The following is a 14,929-nucleotide window of genomic DNA, read 5'->3' as shown; positions in this document are numbered from 1 at the left end:
AGATTTGCTGTAATAACTGCTGCAAGTACTGTTACTGCATTTAAATATTCAGTATGAAAACACTTGTGTGAGCATCATGAAAACTTTCTGCGTACATCAGACTGGTAGCAGAAACAAAATCATGTGTTTGATTTACAGAAAGAAAGAAAAAAAAAACCCCAAAAGTAAAAAAACCCCAAACCCAAAACCCTATTCCAGGCCCTGAGGCAATGATATGAGAATACTTTAACAGCCCCAGACCCCGCAGGAGATTATAACTAGGAGTCATGGTCTTTTTTTTCCTCCTCTGATCAATAGCCGCTGTGCATGCATGAGGTCTCCTTGAGAGATAACCTCCTTTGCGGGAAGCCGGAGCGCGGTCTTCAGCCCCAGTCTGCCTCCCAAGGTCGTGCACGCAAAGCACCACGAGAATAAGCTGGATAAAAGGGCTGGATGAATGATTGTGTTCTACAAGGGGCCACTGGGTGTGAACTGTCTTTCTTGATTCTAAAAATACCTCTGTTATATGTAATCTTGCCTGTGGTACTGATAAGGCCAATATGTATGTATGCTGAACCCATTTTATGAAAAATGGACAGCTGGATTTCCAACAAATGTTTTTTCCAGAACAGATTATTTCTTACTGGTTTATGAGTTGAAGGATGCTGTATCTTCACGGTCAAGTAAAATTTTACTTCTGATGAATGCACAGCTTATGATTTTAAAATGTTGGAGAGCAGGTAGAATTATTTCTGCCTCCCATGTTTTCTCTACAAAGCATAATATTTAACACTGTCTATCTTCAAAACCATCAGCTAGTACCTCCTGAACCTTCCTTACACAACATTACAGCACATGTTTTCAAAGCCAATTAACTTCTGAGAATTTAGCTGATGCCAGAATCATGGATGTTCATACCACAGCAGAGAGAGATTTCCACCTCCGCTTTTTCAGTTTGGCAGGAGAAGTGTTCCCTAATTTGCTCGGTGCCATGAAAGCTGCCTCATCTCTTGTTCAGTCTTCTGAAACCAATGTCTGTTAAAGACTGCAAAGCATGTTCTGGGGCTTGAGATTTGGTGATGATATGGGCCTGTTGTTTTGAAATTATTTTCCATTTGCACAACTGTAATTACTATTATATTGGTCAGTATTTCTCTGGTACCCAGCGTTTCAGAAATGCTGTGACACATTTCAGTGGTGAGAGAAGGCCATTTTGTTCTTCATGAGTTGAACCTCGTGTGCGGCTAGTCATGTCCCGGGAGGTCTTCTAACATATAGATCGTCTGATTTATGTTAGACTGAATAAATATGGATTTACTGCATCTCAGTAGTGATAAAGGCAGCTAAAATCCCTGGCTGTTTGAAATTGCACCTTATTTCTACTAGAGATGGAGAATTTAATCAAATTGTTTAGCAGATGAAGCATTAGAGAGATCCTTTTAGATAAAATGAATGGCAGTAGCTAATACTGTTCTTCTGAGATGGAAGGGAACAAGTGTATCAAAAGGCATCGTGTTTAATCTCATCATTTTCATGTACTAAAGGCTTTCACGAGTCATTAGGTGAAGCTATTTGAGTGGAAAATATGTACACATCAGATGAATATTTCAGTCAAGTATGTCATTTAGTTTTTGAGAGGGCACCGTTACTTATGATCCTGACCAGAATGATGGATGCACTCAGAAGGGTTAAGCTGAAGGCACTGTAAGATGAATCACCTACCAAAATCAAATTGCAGTGGAAACAGGGGAAATGTGTAGAATGCAAGAATTACTGTGCACTTGAAAATATGAAAATAATCTTATGAGCATGCTTTTCTGTAGCACTGTAAGAACTGTTTCAGTGTTAGAAAATGTAACTTCTTTTGAACAGTTGGAAAAACATGACAGAGTACTTGGGCTTTTTTTGAAAGCTACAAAATTCACTTTTTGGACTTAGCAAATGTGAAATTTCTGCCATTATTTTTGCACCGAATCTGGCAAGTCAGTGTGTCAGTCCAGCACTGCCTGCTTCTGCATCTCCCGTTGGTGATAAATAGGAGATGTTGACTTGTGGCAGCAGAGAATAAATAGGAGCTGTATAGCAGGGCAGTATGAACATGCCCACAGCTGAGCTCAGCACATGTAACCGTGGAAGCATACGCAAACCCTGTCTGCGTGGTGATGGATGCAGATTATTAAAGCAAGCCATTAGTAGAAGCTGCCATGTTTGATTAATTTAATAACAGACTGAACAAAACATATGGGAGTATATGTGAAGATACGTACTTTGGCAGAGGCTTTATATAGATATTATGGCTTTGACGGTCTATAATCTATTAATGCGTTGATAGATTAAAATTATCTGTGGAACAGGAGGAGGAATACATCAGGACCACTCTTACGGGAGAAACAGCACCAGAATGTATATAAAGAAGCTGTAGTTAAGTTTCTGTTGTTTTCCAATCTTTTTGATATGGTTTTATATTGATATGAAAATAAAATCTTTATAGGTTCATGTATTTCCTTTAACATAATCCTTCCCTTCTTTTCCCCTGCCTTTGCAGCATCTGACTTCTTTGCAATAGTAGGCAATTTTGCTGTGGGCAATGGAAAGCAAAGCACATGGACCCACTTCTGCCTGAATATGCCAGGAGTCATATGTATAGAACCAGATGTTATCTAAGATTTAAGACATCAGAATAATCTCTTACCTGTCACACCTGATCATGTCCTCTTATGGGAGAGAGCTATGAGTTTTTTCTTCAGTGCTACCCCGCTATCTTTTTTAGGATTATGCTGTCCTCATACTGATACTGTTCTGTGAAAATGATTCTCCCTTCTGCTGGCTCTATTTCTAGAGCAGCGTAAGTTGTGGTTCTGTTTTTAAGGCACTTAAACCTGTGTTGCATTTGAAGAGTACGAGATTATTCTCTCCTTGTTTAAAGTCCTTTCCCCTCTGAGCGCATCACTAGGTGGGGTAAAAGCTCTTGTCTTTATAACAACTAATTTTGTGTCATTGATGACGACAAGCATCATATTTACAGTGGTTTGATTATGGAATGACATCACTTTAGGACAGCTTAAAAATTGATCCTCATGTAGATGTAGGTTGATGTTAGGTGTGGCAGGCCAGTTGCGAGGGGCAGGCAGCACGCCTGAAATGCTGCCTTTTGTTGTGGTTCTGTCGTCTAACAGCAGGACATCTCCACCCCCTCCTTCCACAGCCTCTCGCCTCTCCAGTGCTTCCTATGATGGATGAGTTCCTTTCTTCCTTCCGCCTCGCCTTTGCTTTGGAATGATTGATTTGGTAGTATTCTACCATTAAATTATTCATGTTTTCTCACGGTTTCACATGATTGTAATATATGCAGGGCCAAAATATAGACTGAACAGAGCTGGCAAAAGCCAGAAATGGACAGGGTGCATCAGTTATAAAATTCTTAGTATCAGCTAACATGAAGGAGCAACCCTTTTCTGGTCGTCTTGTGTGAGAAAAGCAGAATATTGTTGTAGAGACTTCCTGATTATTTTTAATGAAGAAGTTTTAGGTTTTGCCATGTACTTTATGGCTCTGGGAAGTGAGGTTTAACCAGAGAAGAAGAAAAAAGTATTTCTGTCGCCTTGGAGTGATCCAAATGAAAATAGGATTTCTGAAATTGCAGGCAAAAAACCTGTACTTGATCCACCTAGGAATTAGAGCCTTTATTAGGATTTGTAAGGTTTTATGTGATTCCTCCTTTTATAATTTGGTTACATGGGGGATTTGTGAGCAATAGTTTGGATTTACACCTCCTGAAAAAGTTATGTGATATTTTAATAATTTTTTTTCTTAAAGAATGCTGTAGAACAGATTGATCCTTGCTGTTTTTCCCCCGGAGTCAGTGGAATTATGTCATGAATAAACTGAGGCCAAAACTTTCTTTTAACTCATTGAGATGTTAAAGGTAAGAAGCCTTTAAACAATCAAACAAAAAAAAAATCAAGCATGTAACAGTGACAATGTCCTACGGGGAAAAAAATATATAAAAAAAGCAGTTTGTACCAATGCTAGCTGCAGAAAGATACGGGTCTGCTCTTCCTGGCTGGTATGACTCTGACTTCTTAAAGTGGGTGGCCTACCTGGGAGATGAATTTACATGCATACAAATGGTGGTGTTCAACACATCCTAAAAGTAGACACTTCTGAGGTGAAAAGCCATTTAAGCATATCTAAGCATTTCAAGGTGTTCAACATTCCTGATATATAAATGGTAAAATACTGTATAGACGCAGCTGGATCTGGATATCATGCAGAAAAAAGCAGAGGGCCTGATTCACAAATACTTATTAATAAGTATAATGCTTATGATCTGAAGGTTTTCCTGTGAACCGGCCTACTGTAGAAACACAGAGCTAGTGCTAAGCATCATAAGGCTGTTAGTTTTTCAGCTGTTCCATAAAATAATGAGCCTAGGAAAGACAAGTAGCATTAATAATACGTACAAAACCAATAGTGGCGCCTGGGGATAGACGGAGGAATAGACCAACCCCTTTTGTATTTGCATGGAATATTACTGGCTTTCATGTCCTCTAGCCACCGCCTGTTGAAAGGGTTTCCAAATCCCTGTTAACATACGTCGCTTGAATGGGACCTGATTCCACACCCCACCCTTCCCGTTTCTTTTTTGTAGCCACTAAAGCTACTGCTGGTATAGAAGCAGTTTATAGGAAATCATATCGCTGCCTCTAAAACTGTTAGGTCTCTGAGAGATCAGCAAGGCTTGGGACTTTTGTTTTTCTGTTTGTGTGTAAAAAAACCAAGCCCCAAACCATCGCTGTATGAAGCGTGTACCCAACAGAACAAAACAAAGGAGCTCTAGAAACATAAAATCAAGTCAGATTTGTGAGTAACAGCTCGGGTTTTAAAAACTTTTGAAAATATCTGAGTCATCCTTGGTATTTACTGTCAAATTACTGGCATGTGGAGGATATTAACGATTATACTTATTATGCATTTGCTCTATTTTCTCCAGCCGTTTAATTTGTTTTGTCACTTCTTTGGTTTTTGTTACATTTTATCTCTTTTATTGTTTCTTTCCAACTTTATGGCCAGCGAAAACATTAGATTATTACTGTGGAGATCTAGCACAGATGGTTCAAAACCTGGGCTCAGCACATGGCTGGAAGGCATGTAGAGAAGGCTGAGACGAGGAAGTCTCGCTCCCAGGCGACGGAGCATTTGCTAAGCCGCTCTGTGGAAGCTGCTTCTTCCATCTGGCCGTATGTAGTCCCAGCCCTTTTCCTCCGTGCTGGGGAGGGCAGGATGGGAAGCCGAGCCTCCTCGGCTGTGTTTTTCCCTTCTTGGGTATGCTGCCTTTTTGCTTACGCCAGTACGACGTGCAACGTCTTCCCCACCGTTCTGCAAGGGAACATCGTCGGTTCTGATGAGAAGAACCTCTGAGTGTCGGGGAAGGGATGGGGACTGCATTTCTGTAGGTTTTACTATCAAATGCTTGTGACTACTGTTTGCAGGTTCAGCCTTCTGGCAGAGGAAGGTACCCGTGCATTTAGATACCACCTTTTCTAGCACATACAAGGCAAGGTCCATTCAAGGCTGAAAGGAGAACTTTACGTGGGGTGCTTGTGTTTCATAAAAATTGTGGTTTATGATGTGGATTTTAAAAAACACCAAAACCCCCTCACATACCTTAGTAGGAATCCTGTGATTTTAAATGGCTTTTCGTATTAGGAAGGTGGTTTATTTTGTGAATCGAGCCACAGTAATAGAGTCCTGTTGAGCAGGGGAGGAAAGATTTTTGCTTTTTTTGCTGCAATTTTGCCTGCTGTTCTCGTTATTATCTGCAAAGTTGTGAAATTCAGTTAAATCATTTTAGTCATCTCTTGGCTGCAGGAAATGTGTAACTTGCAGATATAAAGAGTTATGAATTTGTTGAGGAGATAAGTATCAGCCATGTGCATGTTATGTTTTTATACAATTTCTGCTGCTGACTTTATTGCAGCCAGAGATGCACTCAGTTTTATAGGGCTCCCAAAGAGATCGATTAATATTTCTTTAAATATTAAAAAACAAAGAATGCAAGAGGGTACTAAGGAGTTTCTAAAAGAGCAAAGAAGCTCCAAGAAATGCTCTTCAAATTTATTTCCTCTTTGGCACACTGAAATCTTGTTGAAGTCACTGGGTGGTTCGACTTCCTTAGACTCATTCAGGAAACGTACTAAACTAGGTTATGAGCATATTCCCAAATTTTGCCTGAGAAAACATCGAAATTACCTTGAAAGCACCCACCCATTATTTTTCTTGGTAAGATTTTGGAGGAACTGTTTTTCCAGTTCTGAACAGTCGAGTTCTTTATTTTAACAGGGTTTTTGGAAGGGTGGGGTAGGCGTAGGCTCTTCTGCTCACTGCGTGGCTGAGCTAGTCAGTCACGGCCGTTACAAAATGCCAATACGTGGCACCACCTCTTGCCAGTAAAGCCATTTGGAAAAAATTGACAGAAATACTCTCTGTCAGGAAAAAACAAATGAAGCAAAATGCAGCTGTGCACAACATCATAATGCCTCAGAATTTCAATGTGAGATCAAAATGCTCCCTGTTCCTGTCCTTGCATTGTTCAAATGCTATTGTTATTACAGATGCTGGAGTAGATGAAGCAAACAGCTAGGGGTGTTTGTCAACATGTAAGTTATATTTGGCATTTATATAACACTTCTTCTGCATGTTGCCTGCTCTCTACCATGTGTCTGTTGAAGCCCTAACAGTGTCCCACGACAATCTCAGTTTAAGGCTATCTGTAATGCCCACGGTTTGTCTCTGTCCCAGTGCCACAGGATGCAGCCCCTCAGTTTTTGCTTTTGTTTTAAGCCAGAGTGGTACCCTGAGCACAGTTTGATCCCACAAGTAGTTGCACCAATACAACTTGTGGTGTGGACTGGTAGTTAATGAAAAACAGGCAGGATTTTTAGGCCATTAAGCCTTTTTAGCTCCCCAACATTTCATGGCATGTAACAACAACCTGAGGGAACTCTCTCATAATTCTATCAATCATTAATGATATTCACAGTTGCATTTAATCCAAAATGAAGTCCACGCCATGTATAAATCCCACTTGAAGGGCAGACACAGATCTTGAGCAGCTCAAAGGCTTCTGCTGGCCCCCTATGTCCAGAGGAGCTGCAGTGCTGGCAGCAGCCAAAAGAGATGGGTCACATACGGCAGTAAATCAACAACGATTCAGTCAATAACCTTTTGAGAAAATACCGTGGGACGAAAGTATATGGTTTCAGTAAATGGCACCACACAGATATCCGCTATCCATACATTACACAGGTTTACCAGCTGGTACTTGGCAGACTGCAGCCTAATTTAGTCTGACCTGTAGACAATAGATTCTGTTCTTTTGATGGGTTGGATAATAATATAATGGGAAGAATCTCCTTTAATGGAAAGCATATATTCAGAGTTGTACATGTAAAAAGCATTGTATATATCTGGAAAGCATTAAATCAGAAGTACTCTGAAAGTACCCGATTGTCAGAGTGAGTCTGAAATGTGAACTTCCAGCAACTTTTCCCTTAAATACTGAGAGCATTTCTCCTCTTTTGTTCTTCTTTTCCTTTTGGTGATTTTTAATGCTTCCATGAATTTCAGATGAAGTCTGCTTAAGTGGTGGACAGGTGTAACTTATCAGGGGACAAATGGGGAGTAGCACAACCATTAATCACAAAGCAGAAGCCCTGGGCATGGAGTCAAAGTGCACTGACTGCCAAACAGTTTTCTACAGATTACTTGATAACAATATTAAGATTGATCACACGGTACTGATCTTTTAGGTGATGTGAACTGACCTACTTTTAAAGGGGGTTAATTTGCAATTTCACTGTAGCAAATGGAGACATTGGCTTGTGTAATGCAATTTACTAATAGAATTCAAAACATGCACAACCTTAACCCTATTTTGGAAAGAAAGTATGATCGTTTCACTTTGTCAGTCCTGTTTTCTACAGGGAAGAATCGTTTTTGCAGAGATCAGGTTTTCAGACATTATTATTACTAAACTGAAGAAATACGCAGCAAATGAGAAAGGTGTAAAGATCCATGACACCAAATAACATACTGTGGAACTATGCCTGATCCACCCCACTCCCCAATCTGAATAGGCAAAAAAGTGGAAGGAGAATTTTTTTTCTCAATCCTTTTTTACAAACAGAGCACGGAGGCATAGAGCTGGTACCACAAAGCAATCTCGGCCCTGCAGCCCAACTTTTGTCTGTTGTCTGTCTTCCCAGGGGAGAGGTGGCCACCAAAGCAGTGTAGTTTGAAGTAAGGGACTCTCCGGGACACGCCATGCCGTGCGGTGGCGTTGCGTTTCTCTGCTGACCCGCCTGCTGTGTGTCACAGCCGCCAGCCCACGGGCAGCCGTGCACCTTCCCACAGCTGTGCTTCTTCGTGGGCGTCGCGTGCTCAGGGCATAGCGTTTTCACAGTTACAGCAGAGCTGCCCGAACAAGAGGGGGCAGAGCGGGTCCGGTGACAGCAGCAAGGGTGAGCCACCACTCCAGATGACCTCACGAGTCTGTCACCACGAGGCGGCTCCAAGGCCAGCATGGCGCAAGGGCAGCCACAGCAAAGCTCAGAACAGGACCCAGGGCAAGGGCTCGGCTTGCTTGCAGCTCCCTGGCCGGCGAACCCTCGGGCGCTTGTGGGGGTGGGAACACCTGGGGGCCCCAGGGGAGGTTCATCAGGGCAATTAGAACCTGTTGGTGTACACCGAAGTTCGTTATAAAGCTGTCTAGTTTATCCACGGTTCTTTGTGAAGACGGAAAGATGAGGGTCTACCTCTGACTAACCATAAGAGGACATCCTCCTTGTCAAATTGTAATTCCCTGCTGCAACGCATGGGGGGTTGTAAAAATTAACTGTGGGCAAAGCAGTGCGCGTTCTCTTAAATGAGTTATTGAAATATCTGAACAACTTTAGCACATGTTAAATAAGAAACATGATATGGAAAACTTTAGGTTGAGATTAAAAATATTTTATATGATTAAAACCTAGATTTTTAAGAAGGAAAGTGTTAAGGAGAAGATGTTGATGTTAATTTGTAGTAGTCATAGCAACATAGCTCTTGGTTTTGTAACATTCTGGTCTTTTGGGACTTGAAGGGAGGGAAGAGAGGAGAGGTTTTATTGTTTCATGAGCAAAGTTTGCTCAGCTAAGCTTGTGCTTTGTCCTAGCTTTGCTGTAGTCGTGTCAGCCAGCATCCAGTTACCTTAACATAATCACTTCATGCCAGCAGGCATAGCTCAGGGAACACAATAGACCTAAAGGAGCAGTTTAAAAATTGGGGGGGTCGAAAAATTAGTTCCCTGCTGTTATTTATGGGATCAATTCTGAGGGGTCTGACTCTTCAAAACATTCGGCGAGAGATTTCAGATGCCTAAATTGTGGTCGCAGGTGTGTTCCGTGGGCAACATACCTAAAGCTTAAGCCCAACAATGCTGATGATTTTTACAATTAGAAGTTCTTTTTCAGATCTACAGCAAAGGGATTTTGTTCCAAAGTACTGTCTTAATTAAAAGAGAAATCTTGCTCTCAAGAGAGAGTGTTTTATTTTTTTTAGGGAGCACACAAAGTCTGTTCGGAGTTGGATCCGTGTTCAGTCGGTGCCTGAAGAACTGACCTGACGTCCCAGAGCCCCGTCGGGTTGCAGCACCCTGGTGTCTCTGACAGGCACTGACTGACCCGTTCGCTCTTCTCTGTTGGTGCTTGGCGGGTCTGGATTTGTGCTGCTGAGCCTGATAGCGTTTCGCAGCAGGTCTGGCTTCGTACCTCTCTTCAAGTCAGAAGCGCTCTGGTTTATGGGATTTATCTGATTTATGGGACGCTCTGCTTGCTGCTGTTCCCTCGTCCAGCTCTGTGCCTGAGCCGCTTGCGGTGGAGCTTGGGTGGCTCGGGAAGAGCAAAGCCACCGTCTTTGAAACCTGCTCCCATGCTGCCGCCTGCAGACGCGGCAGAGGAGTCTCGGATGGGGACTCCAGCCTGGTCTGGATGCAGAGGGGGGTTTCTTTCTTTTGGAAATAGCTTCAAGCAATTAATTGAAGGAACTCGAGGAATTAATTGAAATTAATTTTTCTGGAATTAATGAAAACCAAAATTAAACACCCTTTATTTCAATTAGAGGTGTGGTCTGTCCAATCAGCTCTTTTTTCTTTTTTCTGTAATTTTTAATTATAAATAGAAAACAAAAAGATCAGTGCACCAGGACAGAAATAACCTAGCTGTCCCCAGTAAGAGAAGTTAGTCTGGTTTTGGTCACCATAGAAATTAAAAGCTCTAAAAAATGCATCTGGGAGCAAAGTATTTCAGGAAGTCAAACTATTGATTGTGAATGTATTTAGAGCATTTTAAACAGACATAGAGAAGCTCCAGACATGGCTTTTTATACTACTTTAGAATAAAATGCTACACTTCAGCTTCTAGCAATACAAAAAAGGGTAAACCCACGTGTCCTGTTAGCCCTCTGGTCAGAGAAGAGTGTGTGAAAGTACGGCTCTGCTCACGAATTACTCGAACAACATTTCCCTTCTTGCAACGTTGCAGGCTGGATGCTCTGTAAGCCAGTGAATGCCTTACGCGGTCACCTAATGGTCCAAGTATAAAGTGAAAAGAGAAACCTCAGTGAGAAATCTAACATTTTAAAGGATTATTAAGTTGTCTGGCATTTAGATTTTACATTTTAAATTCTAAAATGAGTAAATAAGCTTTTTTCGGAGCTCATAAAGTAAAAATGTTAGGAGTATTCTTTGTGTGCTGTCTATTCCAATCGCCAATGCAAAATTCATGCCTTAATTGGTGGAGCAGTGTCTACTGTAAATGAGAATTAATTTGGTAACTGTTACTTGCATTACTGTTGTTCTTATAATTGAAATTTTGATTTTTTTTTCTAATTGGCAAAAATAGAAAAATAATATTACATAACTTATCTTTTTTTATAAAGAGTTTGAAATGTTCTGATTTGTTAGGTGATTCACACTAAACCACTTTTTTTTTTTCCAAAATACATCAAAATAGACAAGGTCACTGTTTTCTTGACTTGTCAGACTGTTTTAATTTGAGGATGTACTTTAATGTGAAAAAGGAGAAAAAGCTGTTTTAAAATAGGTAGCTCATGAAATTGAACAATACATTTAAAATGTTTAATTTCAACTGAAGTAAAAATGTTCCTAAATTGGTACTTGGGTATGAAGCTTTTAAAGTTCTGTTTAACCCCCAAAAGATTAATTTTTTCAGATTTGTTTTCCCCTTTCTGATTCTGAGCCAAAAAACCTTTATGCATTATACCTAGCCGGTGGCATAAGCTAATGTTTTTATTTGTTTTTCCAAGACAGACATAAAGCATTTGGAACCTAGGCCTCCTCGTTCTTGAAACCCATCGAACACAAAACCTTAAAGGTGTTCTTCTGTCATCAATCTCTCTTAGATGACACAGCATAAAGCTTTGCTGCTGCAGGTCGTGCTTATAGGAGGACAGGGAGGGATCCTGCCTGGCAGCATCAAGCTGGACATGGCTTTGGACATGATTCAAAACTCGTACGAAATAGGTATTACTGATTTTTTTTTTTTTTTTGCATTATTTATGTTAAATGGTAAAGAGTACTTTGCCATTGGTTAATGGTGTGTGGATCATTGCACATGATGCAGTACTTCTTCTTGGATGGCTTTTCACAAAGACAACCCTCTCTAAATGCTTTTCCAGAAGAGAAAAGCTTTCCAGTCCTGTAAGCTACGCTTCGTACGAGCGCCGAAGAGGTTTTACATGGATAGGAGTACTGCGTGGTGTGGCTGCCCATTGCGCTCAAATCAACCAGGCGAAGGCCGGGGCTGTTTTTATGTGCAGACTGTAATAAGTCACTCAGAGTTCTTAACAATTCTAAACCCTTTTCACCTCCAAATTATCTTTACATAATAGTCGTGAATGAAATAACGCCACCACAGCTGTAACAGGTGCTTTGCTGTCTGGAGTACAGAAAACCTTACCCAAGAAGAAACTCGGCACTGAAATGACTTTTGAGTCGCACCAGCCCCAAAGCCCGCGCGTGGTTCTAACCCCGGTTCAGCCAGCGCGTTTGCCCCAGTGCCAGCCCTGCGGGACTCGGGGGCTACGGCCCCAGGCTCAGCTCAGCCACCGGCCCCTGCACCCCAGCGCGAGCGTTGGGGTGGGCTGACTTTAAACCTCATCTCCTTTGCCCTCCCTTGCAGGAGCGTTTGAAGCCCAAGTCCTCCAGCTTCCTAGCCAAGTGGTTTATTTCCTGGGCTGGAGGATTTCTCAAATGTAGCTACTTCTGAAGATTAATAAAAACGCTTTTTCTCTAGGGGAAGGTATGGACGCCTCACAGGAAGAGCAGTCCACAGGGGTCTGTGGCCTCATGGGCAGAAAAGACATTGTTAGCTCATTGCACTACCTCCCCCTCACCCGTGTCCCTTCTCATTCGTGTCCAGTAGCATTTCTACAGCTAATTAAAGAAGGTCAGGACAAGATTCAGGTCTCCCTGCGAGGTGCCTGGCATGTCTGCAGGCAGCTAAGCCACGGTAAGGCTCTTGGCATCATCGGTTGTGAGCTGGCAGATAGAGGGAGGCGAATGCTGACTTACACCCTCTGCGGACCCTTGCAATCAGTGATGCTGTGCGTACAGGCTCCTGCTCGGTGGGGATTTGATCATTTTTTGTAAACACGGAGCGGTCTGTGTTGGCTTCCAGTGCCATCTAGTGGGTTGGGATTTTATTTCTCCGGTACATAGGGTTCCAGTAAAGACATTTCAAGCCTGTATATGTGCATAGGTCGGTATCAATATTCCTTTCTGTACACCGCTGTGTCCTTCTGGAGTGATCCATTTCCAGATATTTATGCTCATTCCTGATATTTAAGGTAGATATAAACTACAAGTTGAAACATAGTCATAGAAAAGTAAACAGTACTATATGTTTGCAAGTAGATGGTATGACAAATACCTGTGTTTTCCTTTAATGGAGACTTCTTAGATAGAATGTCAATGTATTAATCTTTCTAAATAGCGTAGCTGCTTGTTTGCACTTGGAAGTACTGTTCCCGTACTTGCAAATCTTGTTCTCCATGTATTTTTTTATGTAAGTGGTATAAAAATTGTATTCTCCCTTTTATAACATTTTATGCGTTTTGATCTCATGATGTAGGCCACTTTCAGATTTTAAAATTATAATCTAGGGCCCTTCTTTTCTTTTCTAGACACTGGTTTGGTTCCCTCACTGCTCAAGTGGGCTTAAGGCTTCTGTAAGTAAAAAAAAAAGAAAACCAACCTTCTTTCTTTGTTGTTGTTTTAAAACTTCTGACATGTTGGTAAAGTATTGTGAGCAAATAATATGTAATATCTCGAGGGTTATGGGTAAAGTGTGGGATCTATTGTCTGTGTTGTTTTCAGCTGTTGGCCCAACTCCTTTGGCTTGGTGCTTATATCGATACAACAAAAGTATAAATCCTACCCCTGGCCTCATTAGCCCTGTCTGGGGGGTTACTGAAGGAGGCTTTGTGGATGTGCCACTGGCTGCTCTTATACATTGTCCTCACTCCACCTCCCCAGGAGCTGGGTGATGCTTCTGGGACCCCTTGTTCTGCTGGCATGAGCCCTAATCTGTTCAGATGCAGGGATGAGTCCTTGGCTCTCCCCAGGTGATGCTCACCACCTCCCCAAAGCTGGATGGTTCTACAAGAAAGTCAGCTCTGGGACTTTTTTTATTCTACTAACCCTAACCCTGGTGCTAGTCCTGTCCAGTCTAGGTTTATGGGCAATATTGACCGAGGAACTGTGGTTGAGGCACTGGTGCTTTCTGTATAGACTCAGTCGTACCACCTTCTCTGTGCTGTCCCCAGCCACTACGGGCACAGGCAGGGGATGACTTTTTTGCAGCATCATCTAGGTCTTTAGGTGTAAGAGAGCATTGCTTGGAAAGATTCTGTGATTCCCTCACGTGTCCCGTTTGCTGTCATTTTCTTTATATGCATGGGCACTCACTCTCTTTTTTCAGGTAAAAGGTGTTTTAGGTAAAGTTGGTTTGGTGTGCACCATGCTGCTTCAGAGTCCTTTCTGCATTTCGGCCTTGAGTGGGTGAGTGTTTCAGGCCCTTGGTTACTTCCAGCGTGAATGGGTGAGCACCAAGAGTATGATTGTCCACCGTGTCTGGGGATTCACAGTCCAGCCTGTTGTGCCTAAAACCCAAGAATTTCTGATATGCCCTAAAAAGCAGGTGGTGTACCATGCCTGTGGCCTTTCCCTGCAGAGCATCATCTCGTGGCATGTCCAAGCTCCACAGAGAAGCTGTTGAGTTGGCGCTGTCGTGACTGTGCTGACTGGGGCGGCCTTGAGGCTGAGCCCACGGAGTGTGCTAAGGTGGTAGTTGCCAGAATGGAGGGGACACACAGGCTGTTTTGGCCTTTCAATGGCAGCGGGCACTTTTCCTAATGCTCCTGACTGAGTCCCTAAGAGACGTGTGCCTGAGCTGGTCTTAGGACTGTGCCTGCAGTGCCACCGGTTCAACGGTTCAAACAGTGTGGTGAGAGGGGTGGTGAGAAATGCTTACTCTGCTTGGAAACAACCTTTGATCTTTCTTTGAAAATTATATCAAATGTATATTTTAAAAGGCCTATTTCAAAATACCCTGCTGTTTGCTAATGAAAAGGAAGCAAATTGGGAGTCATGAGAGGCTGCATTTTCTCCTCTTGTGCAAATGTGACAAGTAAGCAGAAAGGGAGGACTTTCCTGTCTCAGTTTGCAAGTTTATTACTGATGGCGGAGTAAATGATGTTCCCTATGACTTTTATGAAGAAGATGAGAAGAATGCAGAGCTCCAAGTGTTAGCATTTTAGATGCATTACATTATCTAGACTACATGTGAAAAATGTCATTGCCTACTGAGCAGTTAATGTGCCCATCAGTTATGGC

Source organism: Grus americana, chromosome 5 (genome assembly GCF_028858705.1).
Source record: "Grus americana isolate bGruAme1 chromosome 5, bGruAme1.mat, whole genome shotgun sequence".
In the NCBI taxonomy this organism is placed as follows: Eukaryota; Metazoa; Chordata; class Aves; order Gruiformes; family Gruidae; genus Grus; species Grus americana.
Note: the sequence above shows the minus strand (reverse complement) of the source record.